The sequence below is a fragment of the Oncorhynchus nerka genome, unplaced genomic scaffold, assembly GCF_034236695.1.
Source record: "Oncorhynchus nerka isolate Pitt River unplaced genomic scaffold, Oner_Uvic_2.0 unplaced_scaffold_4171, whole genome shotgun sequence".
In the NCBI taxonomy this organism is placed as follows: Eukaryota; Metazoa; Chordata; class Actinopteri; order Salmoniformes; family Salmonidae; genus Oncorhynchus; species Oncorhynchus nerka.
This window is the reverse complement of record NW_027037126.1, coordinates 1,683-15,934: the sequence shown is the minus strand read 5'-3', so window position 1 is coordinate 15,934 and position 14,252 is coordinate 1,683. Positions and strand designations below refer to the sequence as shown.

The 14,252-nt window shown below is 43.2% G+C and overlaps 1 pseudogene; it reads right to left on the bottom strand.

Moving 5' to 3' along the window:
* Positions 1–1,082: 1,082 nt before the first annotated feature.
* Positions 1,083–13,429, bottom strand: LOC135566572 (phosphoinositide 3-kinase regulatory subunit 5-like; annotated as a pseudogene).
* Between the last annotated feature and the right edge of the window lie 823 nt (positions 13,430–14,252).

The following is a 14,252-nucleotide window of genomic DNA, read 5'->3' as shown; positions in this document are numbered from 1 at the left end:
CACCTAGCCTACCAGACACCAAAGTTGATACATACAGAGAAACTTTGTGAGAAATTATTTTGACAAAATATAATTGATGAATTTATGTAATTTACAAATATACATGAAAACCCTATTACATTCATACAAACTCAAACGGCCTAATGCTGCTGTTCCATATCAACACATAGCATACAGTATAGTAAGCCTCCTCAGATCACACTTTGAGGCCAGAATTAACCTGTTTCCTGTCTACAGAAATGTGTGGGTGTAGAGAGCATGACGACTAGTTATAAACTGAGAAGTACTCTCTGAAAAACTGAAAGGCAGAAAGACCAATAATTAAAAGATGTATTAACTACACAGATCAATCAATCAAATCAATCCTAGTCTAATTGTATATACCTTTTTAGTAATTTGTCACTGAAGTGAACTTTAAAAGTGCAAGCCTAGGGTGAAAAACTCCTTAGGGAACCCAGTTGACTGGCTCAGCATAAGCCTACATGTAAACTATTGCTGACCTAGGCTATTTACAAAAAAATGGTCATAAGCAACAGTGAAATTGATATCAATGTGCAGTGATCTATGACTGAGATCATTAAAAATAACATATATGTGTTAGAGTTCTAGATGTAAAAACAGCAAACTCTACATTGCAGCAATCACTATTACAACACTATCGCAAAAGTCTGCTTTTCAGGTGGTGCAAATACACTTGACTATTACAGTATAGCCTGTAATATAATGAATTATACAGTAGTCATCCTACAGAGATTCACCTGCCTTGCATGTTGCCACTGTACGCTGACACTGGACGTGGACGAATTGACTGATGAGGAGCTGCAGCTACACGGTAACCCGTCGCTTTCGTAGATGGAAGTTTGGTAAAAAAAAAAGACAATTCATTACCCACATTCTATCATGTAGCCTCTCTAGGTACGTGAGTCGCACGTCAGCCCTCCTGGCTAATCTAGTAGGCTACAGAAACTAAAACAGTATATTTGGCCACACCTTCTTTGTAATATGTAGGCAGGCTGACGTGCGACCCAATGTTCACTTCCTTTATATTATTGCTTAGCTGAAATAAATTCAACAGTGTGGAATCCCGTTAAATATGTTTTCTTTATTTCAATAAATATATGTATTTATTCATGTTATACACTTGTCAATGAGAACTGAGGAGTCCTCAGGGTCATTCATAGTTGAAAACTGAAATGTTGACATTATAGCATAGAGAACATTTCAATGAATGAATATTCAGGCATGATAAGAATGACAGAAAATGTACAGTGCACTGCTAGCAATGCACATGGAAGCCCATGGGGACTGTACAATATCTTGAGTGAAACACATTTTCTCACAGCACCACAACAGTAAAATCCCCTTTGTCTAGTCTAGACGTCCTCACACAAGTACAATGCATCACAAGGCATCCACTCAAGGTTGTCAAAAAATAAAACAGGAGAAACGATCATGCAGCCAAAATATTTTTGACTGAGTTGACTATTACAGTACACAGAACACCAGATGTGCAAAACAATACAACTTCCTCTGTAGCTCAGTTGGTAGAGCATGGCACTTGTAACACCAGGGTAGTGGGTTTGATTCCAGGGACCATACATAACTGTATGTTGCTTTGGATAAAAGCTTCATGCTAAATGGAAAACATTATTATCAGAACATCATGTGGGTGTTCATGTCTGAGTGGTTTAGGAGAGGAACGTTGTAGCCTAGTCCAGTGGTTTATGACGGTTGAGAGCCACAGAAGGAGGTGATGGGTAGGCAGAGCAGGGAGCAGAAGGAGGGGTGCAGTGGCTGGACCTGACCAGGCTGGCTCCTGTGAGACCTCCAGTCAGAACTGCTGCCTGGTTTACAGCACAACGACACCTCACACCTACACACAACAGAATAATTATTGGGTCAGCAACATGTCATGTAAAATCATTCTGTAATATACTGTATATTGGCAGCACATGATCAGGCCTGTGGTTGGTTTAATTGATACTGTACCTGATGACGCTTTGGATGATCTTCTTCTCATCCTGGTCCAGACACACAGGGAAGGTGATCCCACTGCCACCACTCACCTGGACCTTGTCCACCTTCACCTCTGACCTGGAGATCTGCTGAGGGGAGAGGTCAAGGATGCAAGGGACACGAGTTAGTCAAGGTAAGCCACTACACATGACTGTTCATGACAATTTCCATGAACTGTGCTGTTTGGACAATTCTCAGCAACAAAGTCATCAAATTAAGATCCTATATCTGTAATTTCATGCAATTCTACAAATTGTGCCATGTGGTGGAGAGAAAAATTGCCAGTTTTAGATCTAATTTCCTGTAATTCTACACCTTTCCCCATAGGATGGGGAAACATTTTTGTAATTTTCTTAATCGAATTTCCTGCATTTCTACACATCTTGCCATGAATTATGCCATGTTAATATGATATCTGAGTCAGAGTGACTAACAATATCAATGTGGCCAATGGGTAAAGGGTCGGAATTCGACAATGATTACTACAAGTTGCTGGCTAGACGATTGAGTGACTGTTAGTGACTGATAGACAGTACTAAGAGAAAACTCTCCGGACCGCAGACGGTCTCCGGAGGTTCCAGACCGCGGACCGTCTCAGGAGGTTCCAGACCGCGGACCGTCTCCGGAGGTTCCAGACCGCGGACCGTCTCCGGAGGTTCCAGACTGTGAAATGTCGCCGTACGCTCTGGACTGGGACTTGTCGCCGAAAGCTCTGGGACTTGTCGCCGAAAGCTCTGGGACCTGTCGCCGAAAGCTCTGGGACCTGTCGCCAAAGCTCTGGACTGGGACCTGTCGCCGGAAGCTCTGGACTGGGAACTGTCGCCGGAAGCTCTGGACTGGGAACTGTCGCCGGAAGCTCTGAACTGGGAACTGTCGCCGGAAGCTCTGGACTGGGAACTGTCGCCGGAAGCTCTGGACTGTGGAGCCGCACTGGAGGCCTGATGCGTGGGACGGTACAGGTGGCACCAGGCTGATGACACGCACCTCAGGGCGAGTGCGGGGAGGAGGCACAGGACGTACTGGATTGTGGAGGCGCACTGTCTAGGTGTAGAGAGTAGAGCTGGCACAACCTGTCCTGGTAACTCTGGGTCTTCCTTTCCTGTGGCGGTCCTCATGAGAGCCAGTTTCATCATAGCACTTGATGGTTTTTGCGACTGCACTTTAAGAAACGTTTAAAATTCTTGAAATGTTCCGCATTGACTGACCTTCATGTCTTAAAGTATTGATGGACTGTAGTTTCTTTTCGCTTGTTTGAGCTGTTCTTGCCATAATATGGACTTGGTATTTTACCATTATGAAATATATTTTGATTTGTTTAACACTTTTTGGATTACTACATGATTTCATGTGTTATTTCATAGTTTTGATGTCTTCATTATTATTCTACAATGTAGAAAATAGTAAACACAAAGAAAAACCCTTGAATGAGTAGGTGTGTCCAAACGTTTGACTGGTACTGTATATATATATATATATATATATATATATATATAGAAGATAGCCCTATTTGGTATATATATATATATATATATATATAAATAGCCCTATTTGGTATATATATATATATATATATATATATATAATATATATATATATATATATATATATATATTTATATATTGTTTTTGTGGGTTGAGGGCCCCAGGCGTCATGGGCCCTAAGCGGTTGCTTATGTCTCTTCTGCCCAGGTGTCAAGCAATGTGTCTCTATTTCACCTGATTGTAGTTTTTCTTGGATTTGGAGCTCTGTATCTTCAACACCTCTGTCATTGTCAAGTGAAGACTCTCCATTTTAGAATCTAGATACAAACACATTATCTTGAGTAGTTCATGTCATATTTTCTAACAACTGCACAGGAACTACCAAGATTAAAATAACATTTCATGGGAGTTATGTCAAGAGAAAAATATGACTAAATATGTGTAAAATATTACATCTATTTTTGTATTCATCTTTCTCAATTCATCTTCTTCAAAGCTTGCGGTAAGCCACATACCTAGCTGCTGAGGTCTCTTGCAGGCTTTCCTCAAGTTTATTGAGGTGCAAACCATGTCTGTTTCTGTCCGTTGACTCCTCCCACTTACAAAAACCTAAAATAGAATGATGGAAGGGTTGGAAAATAATGTCTCTCAAGTAATTTTGTAATTGTGTTTTTGAAAAAGTGCTAAATAATACCTTGTTATAAACAATATATAGTGCTAATGGCAGGGCCTCACGATCTCCATCAATCCCAAACCTTTTGCTAGCTGCACCTGTAACACAGAGGCAGTCAGGGGAGCTGACACACATATAGATTCTAGAATAAAACACAGGCATGTTTTGTTAAATAACCTTTGCGAGTGGTGTGTGTGTTTTTGTGCAAGTGCATAAGTGTGCCTATGCGTGCGTGTTCGAGGTGGGCATACTCACCCATGGCCTTGACGGCTCGTGTCCCTGCTGTGTGTCCAAGCTCCAAGGAATGGATAAACACCTCTCTTCTCTTCTCTCCCCCAGCCAGGGTCAGCTATGTCACACATAATTGAAAGTACTTTGAATGGCATGCACGTGTTTGTGTGAAAAACATCAGTCATGTGGACTCAATCATCCATTTACTGGTGTAGACAGATATGCCTGTATAGAATTTCCTTGTATCCTACAATCAGAATACAGTTCTGAATCTGAATACAGTTTTGAAATACAGTACCAGTCAAAAGTTTGGACACACCTACTCATTCAAGGGTTTTTCTTTATTTTTGCTATTTCATACATTGTAGAATAATAGTGAAGACATCAAAACTATGAAATAACACATATGGAATCATGTAGTAACCAAAATGTAATGGTCTGGGTGTAGCTGGTGCAGAGGAGTCAGGCGCAGGACAGCAGAGATGAGTAACACAAGTAACTTTACTCAAATATTCCAATAATGTCGTAATACCGAGCCCACAATAACGGACCGAACATACTTAAAACAATCACGCACAAAACCGATGGTAACTCTGGGTCTTCCTTTCCTGTGGTGGTTCTCATGAGAGCCAGTTTCATCATAGCACTTGATGGTTTTTGCGACTGCTCTTGAAGAAACTTTCAAAGTTCTTGAAATTTTCTGCAATGACTGACCTTAAGCTCTTGCCATAATATGTGCTTGGTATTTTAACAAATAGGGCTATCTTCTGTATACCACCCCTACCTTGTCACGACACAACTGATTGGCTCAAACACATTAAGGAAAGTAATTCCACAAATTAAGTTTTAAATAGGCACACCTGTTAATTGAAAAGTATTCCAGGTGACTACCTCATGAAGCTGATTGAGAGAATGCCAAGAGTGTGCAAGGCTGTCATTAAGGCAAAGGGTGGCTATTTTGAAGAATCTCAAATATAAAACATTTGTAGATTTGTTTAACACTTTTTTGGTTACTACATGACTCCATATGGGTTATTTCATAGTTTTGATGTCTTCACTATTATTCTACAATGTAGAAAATAGTAAAAATAAAGAAAAACCGTTGGATGAGTAGGTGTGTCCAAGCGTTTGACTGGTACTGTATGTATTCGTTAAAGTAGGACCGGGCTCACCTCAGCCTGGTAGAGTTGTAACAGAACAGGCTGTGCTGCATTTCGACAGTAATACAGCACCAGGTCTGCCAGGAGGAGAACGCGCTCAGAGGAGCTGCTATCTGAGTCACAATCCACTTTAGAAGTTGTCTGGGAAATTACATTCATATAGAAATACAATCCCCAGTTAGGATAATTAAAGGGCACATGATGGTCTGTTTGAAAAGGAACCCAGGTGAAGTTGTAATTGTGGTACCTGGCACAGGACATCAGAGGACAGGCTGAGGAGACTGAGCACGCTCTGTTTGTACCAGGGGTCAGTCATGCCTATCAACTGGGCGATGTCAGTGGTGCTGTCCTCAAGTATAACTGCATTTGACTTCTGGATGTGACAGCCAAGATAAGATAAGTTGTACAATGTTAGGGTTAGGAAGAGATTATAAGCTCTCATTGTCATATCTAATGGCACTTCATAATGTTTTAGTCTTCTGTACACAACTATGAAGTCAGCTGTAGATAATGCTCTTGTCCTCTTCTGGAAGAATCAAGGAGCTGGGTATTCTCACCGTAGATGTTGGGCATTTCAGTAGACTCCCTAGGTGCCCCTCAGGCACTATGGACACTCCTCCTGGACCTCCCAGGTTCCCTCTCTTCACAGGGACAAAGTAGAACTGCAGCCTGTAGGCCCTGGTGAGGCGAGGACACCTGCTCTCCCTCTGCTGTAGGTCAGTGTAGGCCCTGGCCAGCCTCCCTGCCTCCCGGTCCCCCCCAAACACTACCACCCTGACCAGGGTGGACATCTCCACCCCATCCCCCTCCTCACAACTCAGAATGGGCCTCTTCCGGACACACACGTGGTGACTCTGGGGAAACGGTCCATCTGAGGTGGGGGCAGGCACCCCTGAACTGCGGGGCAGGCGGGGCAGGCGGACCTGTCCTAGGCAATGACTTGGAGCGCTGAACAGTGCCCCAGATGGGCCGTCTCTAATGACATCACCACGGGAGCCCATGCTCTGTGCGCGTCGGCAGAGGGAGGAGCTGCGTTGGGACTTGAAGAGCATGGAGAAACGCTGGCTGAGGTGGACTTTTGACTTTGGTCTCCTCCTGGTCTCTGGTTGACCGTCATCTGTCTCCAAGTCCTCGCTGAAGTCACTGTCCACCCCAGAAGACTCAGACAGGGTGGAGGGCACAGACAAGCTGGAGGACAGGGAGTAGCTGGAGAACATAGGAGTCTTTGGAGCAGATGGACACAGTGGAGATCCGGTGGTCTGTGTATCGGTTCTTTATTGTTTCCTCCTCTGTTTCCTCATCTTCATCATCCTCCTCTCCCTTGTCTGTGGGAAGGTTAAAGACTGGGAGCTGGTCCAGCTCACTCTGAAGAAGGTCATTTAAAATGTCTGAACGAATACACAGAATTACATCATTAACAGTCCACAGGCACAAAGGCTATACAGATTTTACAGTATGGTGTTGAAATATACTGTCTTGAATATGGAGAAAGAAGCAATGGGAAAAAAGCTCATTACCGAAGTTGTCCTTATCCCAGGAGTACATGTGACATTTGGCTAAGGGCAGCGTCAGTGTACGGACATTTCCTAATAATAAGAGAAAGATCCAAGACTAATCAGATCAAGTATGATCAAGCATTGTATGTGACACTGTGAGTTTCTCAGAGTCATTACTCATTTGACTTCCTCATCTGTCTATCTCTAATCATCTCCAGTCCGTCCTGTTTGCCCAAAGTAGACCAGCTTATCTGTTCCGGGAACACCTCAGATGGTGAGATTATGATGAAGCATGTCGTAAAGTTCTCTCACCAGGGCTTGTATGGCAGTCTGGAGGGGTATGCCAATGCTCTCCACCAGCCCCTTTAGGCTCTGCAATAGACTCTCTCTGGCTGCGTCTGGGTCCTGTGTAGAGGCTGCTGTCTCCAGGGCCTCTGTTACTGCAGTCACAAGCTGCTCCAGAACCTCTGCCCCTTTTGACTGTTTGACAAATACACATATTGTATAACCTGTTTGCTAGCAGTATATGTATGATACAGATTATCTGCAGTAGTGTTGGTGCACCATGCATAATGCATATATGCATAAATCCAAAATGAACAACCAAAAATACGTTAAACTATGGAGCTCGAAAATGGTGAATGTAAAACTGTAATTTATGAGTACAGATAATCATATAGAAATGCCTATGCGACAGTAGGTGAAGTAACTGAACTGTGAAAACATCATTTAGGAATCACATATAATAGGACATACCTGCAGTGCATGATGCAGTATCTGGAGGGGTACTTGGTCCCCAGGGCAGCCTGGAAGGCATGTTTGATCAGGGTGATGGAGGTGTCCCTCTGTGAGTGACAGACACCACTCAGCTGCTCAGAGACAGACAGGAGCTCGGGAGGGACATCCTCACCTGGGCTCATTAACAATACCGTCCTAATACAGTCACACACACAAGTTATGATCACACACACACAACAAAGAGGAGAACAGTGGTTTGTGTTTAAATGTTTCAAGTTGGGGCGATGTTGAATGATTTAATCACGGATGGTCTGTGTTGACGTACATAGTTTTGGAGTGATTGGTGGTGGTGGTCAAGCCCTGTTCTTCTCTCAATAGTCTTTGAAATGAGATACCTGGTGGAAATACAGTATAAGTGATGGTTTTGTTTGTATTGCATTGTTTAAACCAGGGCTCTCCAACTCTGTTCCTGGAGAACTATCCTCCTGTAGGTTTTCGATCCAACCCCAGTTTTAACTAGCCTGATTCAGTTTATCAACCAGCTAATTGTTAGAATCAGGTGTGCTAGATTAGGGTTGGAGCGAAAACCTACAGGATGGTAGGGTTGGAGAGCCCTGGTTTAAACAATAGTGCCACCATGTGGAAGAAAATGGAATACGAATCAGGACAGTGACAAGTGACAGATGGAGATGGAACTGCATACGCAACATAGAGGAAGGCTGTATAGAGAGTCAAGGGTTCAATACCCAGCCCTGAGCTCCTGCTGGATGAGGAGAGCAGGTGTAGGGCTGGCGCTGCAGCAGGGCTCCGGCCAGACAGGAAACAGTGGAACACCTCACAGGCCTCCTGCAGCACCTCAGAGTCAGGAGAAGTGCGAAATCTCAGTGAGGAGTATTTACTGGATCATCGGAGAACTACGCGCTACATTGGACTGAAGCCTGACTGTCCACACGTGGTTTCTGGTCATGGTTGGTGATGATGAGTTTCGTGGTGTGGCGGTCTACTGTATCTGGGCTCACCTGCAGAAGAGTAGAAGAGAACAGGAGAGCCAGTGGGACCACCAGCTCATCCTGGGACTGCTCTAGAACCCTACAGAATATGGTGAGAATTACATTACAGCTCCATTACAGCTACGGTACATTACAGTTACATTACAGCTCCATTACAGTTTACATTACAGCTCCATTACAGTTACATTACAGCTCCATTACAGCTACGGTACATTACAGTTACACTTACAGCTCCATTACAGTTACATTACGGCTCCATTACAGTTACATTACAGCTCCATTACCAGTTACATTACAGCTCCATTACAGTTACATTACGTTACATTACAGCTCCATTACAGTTGCTAAGTATTACAGCTCCATTACAGTTACATTATACAGCTCCATACAGTTACATTACAGCTCCATTACAGCTCCATGAGCAGCTACATTACAGTTACATTACTGCTACATTACAGCTCCATTACAGTTACATTACTGCTACATTACAGCTACAGTAAATTACACAGATGTAGAACAGTTCATTACATGGAGAGCCATACCTCCCGTATTTTCCTCAGAATCTGCTGCAGTAGGATGATGAAGTTTGTGGATCTCGCTTCACTAGTTCCTCTAAACTCCAGCGGTTTATGCACAGGCCAGCTAAACACACAGACAAACACACGATGTAGGACAAATATACTTTCTTACTTCCCCTTTCAGTAGGAATGGTGGTCAAATCCAAACAATCATACTGTGTACATAAAATTGACACTGTGCTGTCCATATTTAATACGAGTTTATTTAAGTGGGTGTGGACAAATGTAAAGTACTTATATCGCATTATAAACTGGGTGGTTCCAGCCCTGAATGCTGATTGGCTGACAGCCGTGGTATATGAGATCGTATACCATGGGTATGACAAAACACTTATTTTTACTGTTCTAATTACGTTGTCCGCTGGGGCGGCAGCGTAGCCTAGTGGTTAGAGCGTTGGACTAGTAACCGAGAGGTTGCAAGTTCAAACCCCCGAGCTGACAAGGTCGTTCGGCCCCTGAACAGGCAGTTAACCCACTGTTCCTAGGCCGCCATTGAAAATAAGAATTTGTTCTTAACTGACTTGCCTAGTTAAATAAAGGTAAAATAAAAAATAATAATAGCAATAAGGCACCTTGGGGGTTTGTGGTATATGGCCAATATAGCAGGTATATTGTAGTATCCAGGCACTCTGCGATGTGTTGTACGTAAGAACAGCCCTTGGCCATATACCACACACCCTTGTGCTTGATTGTCACTCTGGAGTGCTGTGTTACAGCCTGATGCTTCATATACCATTTGTTCTTTTGAGTCATTTAGGCCCTAGAAATTCCCTATAAATTATCTCAATTTCCTATTTGACATGTGAGCTGTCCTCACCCCCTCCTCCCCCATGTGTCACCTCTTTCATTTCCCCTTTGACTCATGGCGAAACTAGATGACCCAACATTTTAACACTGTTTCACAACAATGGGAGTATTTTTTATGAATGAAAACACACATGATTGACTGCATAACCGATGTACTACATTCATTAACATTCAGATATGAAAGTGGTGAAATTTCACACTGATTAATCATATCCGGATATTACATTTGGATTTTGAGATGATTGAACTTCCTTCTTAAGAGATGTGCTTTTCAAAGACCATTAGATCAGTAAATCTAAGTGATGAGGCTTACCATTCCAGGGCTGTGTGTTGGGAGAGCTGTGGCCCAGGCCATAAAGGCACCTGTCCAGGGCGTGGTGGATACGGTCCTCTGTGCACGAGGTGTGCTCCATCTTAGATCTCCTGCAAAAGCATCACAGGATTTTCATTAGTTGAACAACATTGCCGTTTTTTTCTTAATTACTTAATTACTTGCAACCACAAGTGTTTGATCTGTGGATGGCTAAAAGCTGTAATAAATAAATGGTGATGGAGAAGTCTATCAGAAAAGAACACTTCCATGTTTCAGCAGTGTGAACTCCCCTGGCTCTTTGTTAATCCACAGACTGATGATCAGATTGGGCATATATTAAATAAGAGCCTTAGGCCCAGAGTAAAGCTGCTGTGACCTCCCACACAGACCTGGGTCCCCATGGGGCCCTATATTTAACCTGGAGGGTCTCTTTCATGTGTGCAGACAGGAAGATGTCATTGTGAAGTACAGCTGGGGTCCAAAGGCAGCCCTGCCACTGTTGCCATGCAACAGGGACTGAGATGTCAATAGGAAACTGAGGGCCACCTGTGGCAGAACAAACAGGAAAAGAGCCTCCCTATTATGACTACTTGGAACGTGACTAAGGAAGCACTCCGAGGGTCAAGTTCATACCCTACATGAGATGAGGAGATATTTAGATGTAATGGCAGTTCAAGATCACTCTGAAACTTTATATCATTTCAGCCAGTAGTTTTGAAAGTGATGCTCACGAGCCAAAACGAGTCCCTGTTTTTGTGTACTATGTCATCCAATTGTGTACGGCATCATCTATTTCGTGTGATGTTAGGAATTGTGCAATTTGTATGATGCAGTATTATACAAATGTAGCAATTTGTGTGATATGTTACAAATCCAATTTGTGCAATATGTTACATATTTGTTGTGCTGAAGATCCCGGAAGTGTATCTTTAAGGCAGGAATGTGATGACATGGAATAATAAAATTACATTGCCCTACTCACTGAAACCTTTCCTGTGCACACGTACCATATTTACAGTTCTGTTGTGTGAACTTGATGGTAACTTTTCACGTATGCTACATGACCAAAAGTATGTGGACACCTGCTCATCGAACATCTCATTCCAAAATCATGGGCATTAATATAGAGTTGGTCCCCATATGCTGCTATAACAGCCTCCACTCTTCTGTGAAGGCTTTCCACTAGACATTGGAACATTGCTGCGGGGACTTTCTTCAATTCAGCCACAAGAGCATTAATGAGGTCAGGCACTGATATTGGGCGATTAGGCCTGGCATGCAGCCAGAATTTCAATTCATCCCAAAGATGTTTGATGAGGTTGAGGTCAGGGCTCTGTGCAGGCCAGTCAAGTTCTTCCACACCGATCTCGACAAACCATTTCTGTATGGACCTCACTTTGTGCATGGGGGAAATGTCATGCTTCCCCAAACTGTTGCCACAAAGTTGGAAGCAAAGAATCATCTAGAATGTAATTATATGCTGTAGTATTAAGATTTCCCTTCACTGGAACTAAGGGGCCTAGCCTGAACCAAGAAAAACAGCCCCAGACCATTATTCCTCCTCCACCAAACGTTACAGTTTGCACTGTGCATTAGGGCAGGTAATGCCATCTCCTGCCATCCGCCAAGCCAGATTAGTCCGTCGGACTGCCAGATGGTGAAGCATGATTCATAATGCCAGAGAACGTGTTTCCACTGCTCCAGAGTCCAATGGCAGCGAGCTTTACACCACTCCAGCCGACGCTTGGCATTACGCATGGTGATCTTAGGCTTGTTTGCGGCTGCTCGGCCATGGAAACCCATTTCTTGAAGCTCCCGACGAACACGTTGCTTCTAGAGGCAGTTTGGAACTCAGTAGTGAGTGTTTCAACCGAGGACAGATGATTTTTACATGCTACGGGCTTCAGCACTCAACGGTCCCATTCTATGAGCTTGTGTGGCTTACCACTTAGCGGCTGGGCCGTTGTTGCTCCTAGACGTTTCCACTTCACAATAACAACCCTTACAGTTGACCGGGGCAGCTCTAGCTGGGCAGAAATTTGACTAACCTACTTGTTGGAAAGGTGGCATCTTCTGACGGTGCCACATTGAAAGTCTCTGAGCTCTTCCGTAAGGTCCTTCTACTGACAATTTTCTACTTGACATTACTGTACTGGCTAGAATTCCAACCTCAGCAGAGGAAGCAGGTGTCACCCTGTGACACTGTTCCTGTGATCCATGGTGCCGGCCGGAGGACTCCCACATAACACAGGGACAACAACACTGTACTGGGAGCAACAATAACTGAGTGTGTTGGAGTACATGAAGCAACACCACAACGATCATTTTGTGACTTGGTTAAGACTGTTGTTGACAGATTCTGTGGATGATATGTTGAAAGAGGAACAGGAAACGAAGGCTTTAGCAACACTTTGCTTTTGCAGCAACGTTTTTTGGAAGTTTTAGACATTTCACACCTCTGAAAAATGGGCCCATTTTCTAAGAAATCTAAGCGACTGATCTTGGTTTGCACCAGAGGTGAGATCAGTGTTATTGTTGGGTACAGAGGGTAGCAACACTGCACACACACTCAACTACAGCTTAAACTCAAAACTTGAGTCTCAATTATTTTCCTTTCCCAAGTCTTGAGTCAAGACATACACCATCAAGTTCTTACACAATGTCTAAATTATTCTAGGAGAAAGGACCTGTTGACATTTCATCAAAGCAGTAGACCAGACACTGACTGAAGATTGTTAAATCTTACCTGCAGCTGTCCTGAAGGGTATGTGTCATTCAGTAGTGCTTTATATCCCAGCAATTTTTTTCCATCCAGCTGTGGCTCACCAGTGGAAGGGACACGAATACAGTGACCACATCCTTCACTGTGTGTGCTGCCACAGCCCAACGAAAATAGATGATCCAAATTCAAAGTCAAGTGAGCATGTGTAGCTAAACAGGAACTGAATGAAAGTCATGTTGAGGAGGTAGTTGGCATTGTGGTGGTATGAGGGCAGGGCATTTCAAATTAATTTAGCTCATTTAACATATTGTCAAGAGATTGACAGCTTGTCAAAGTAATTAAGTAGGCCTGCTTCTATCTAAGTATCGGACAGATTATAATGTCTGAAAAATGGCATAACATTAACAACTTCTGGTCAACTGAAACTGTAAAACATCTTTGAAGCCTTAAAGTTAGACCCAGCGACACGACATATGAAGTAGATGCAGAAAATTAACAGCATAGTGGGTGTCCACAAGATAGCACAGCCACAAAATCAAAATGGTCTATCTCTTAAAAATTCATGAAAACAAACATTTGCTTTTTGGTCTTAATTTAAGGTTAGGGTAAGGTATAACAGCAGTGTGGTTAAGGTTAGGGTTAACGCAACGGTAAGGTTTAAAATACGATTGTATAGGACATGATATAGATGTCCTATATAGGACATGTTTTAGCCATAATTTTAATTTTGTGGCTGTGGTAACTAGTGATGACCAGCAGTGTGTCAATTTCCGCAACAACTAAGAGTGTTAAAGTGCGAGGCTCAATTGCTCTGCTGTTTTGGTGCCCTGGGCTAATAAGCTATGAGCAGCGTGAAGTGAACCCTTGTACATGCGCTGTGTGTGACTGTGTGAGAGTAAAGTCTTGCATCTCGCTCCTCTCAATATTTTAACTAGATGGGATACCGCTTTGCCAGATTTGACTTCTTATGGCAGGCTAGGAGAACTTACGCAGAAGGTTAGGATAATTCACGTATCAGGTTAGGATA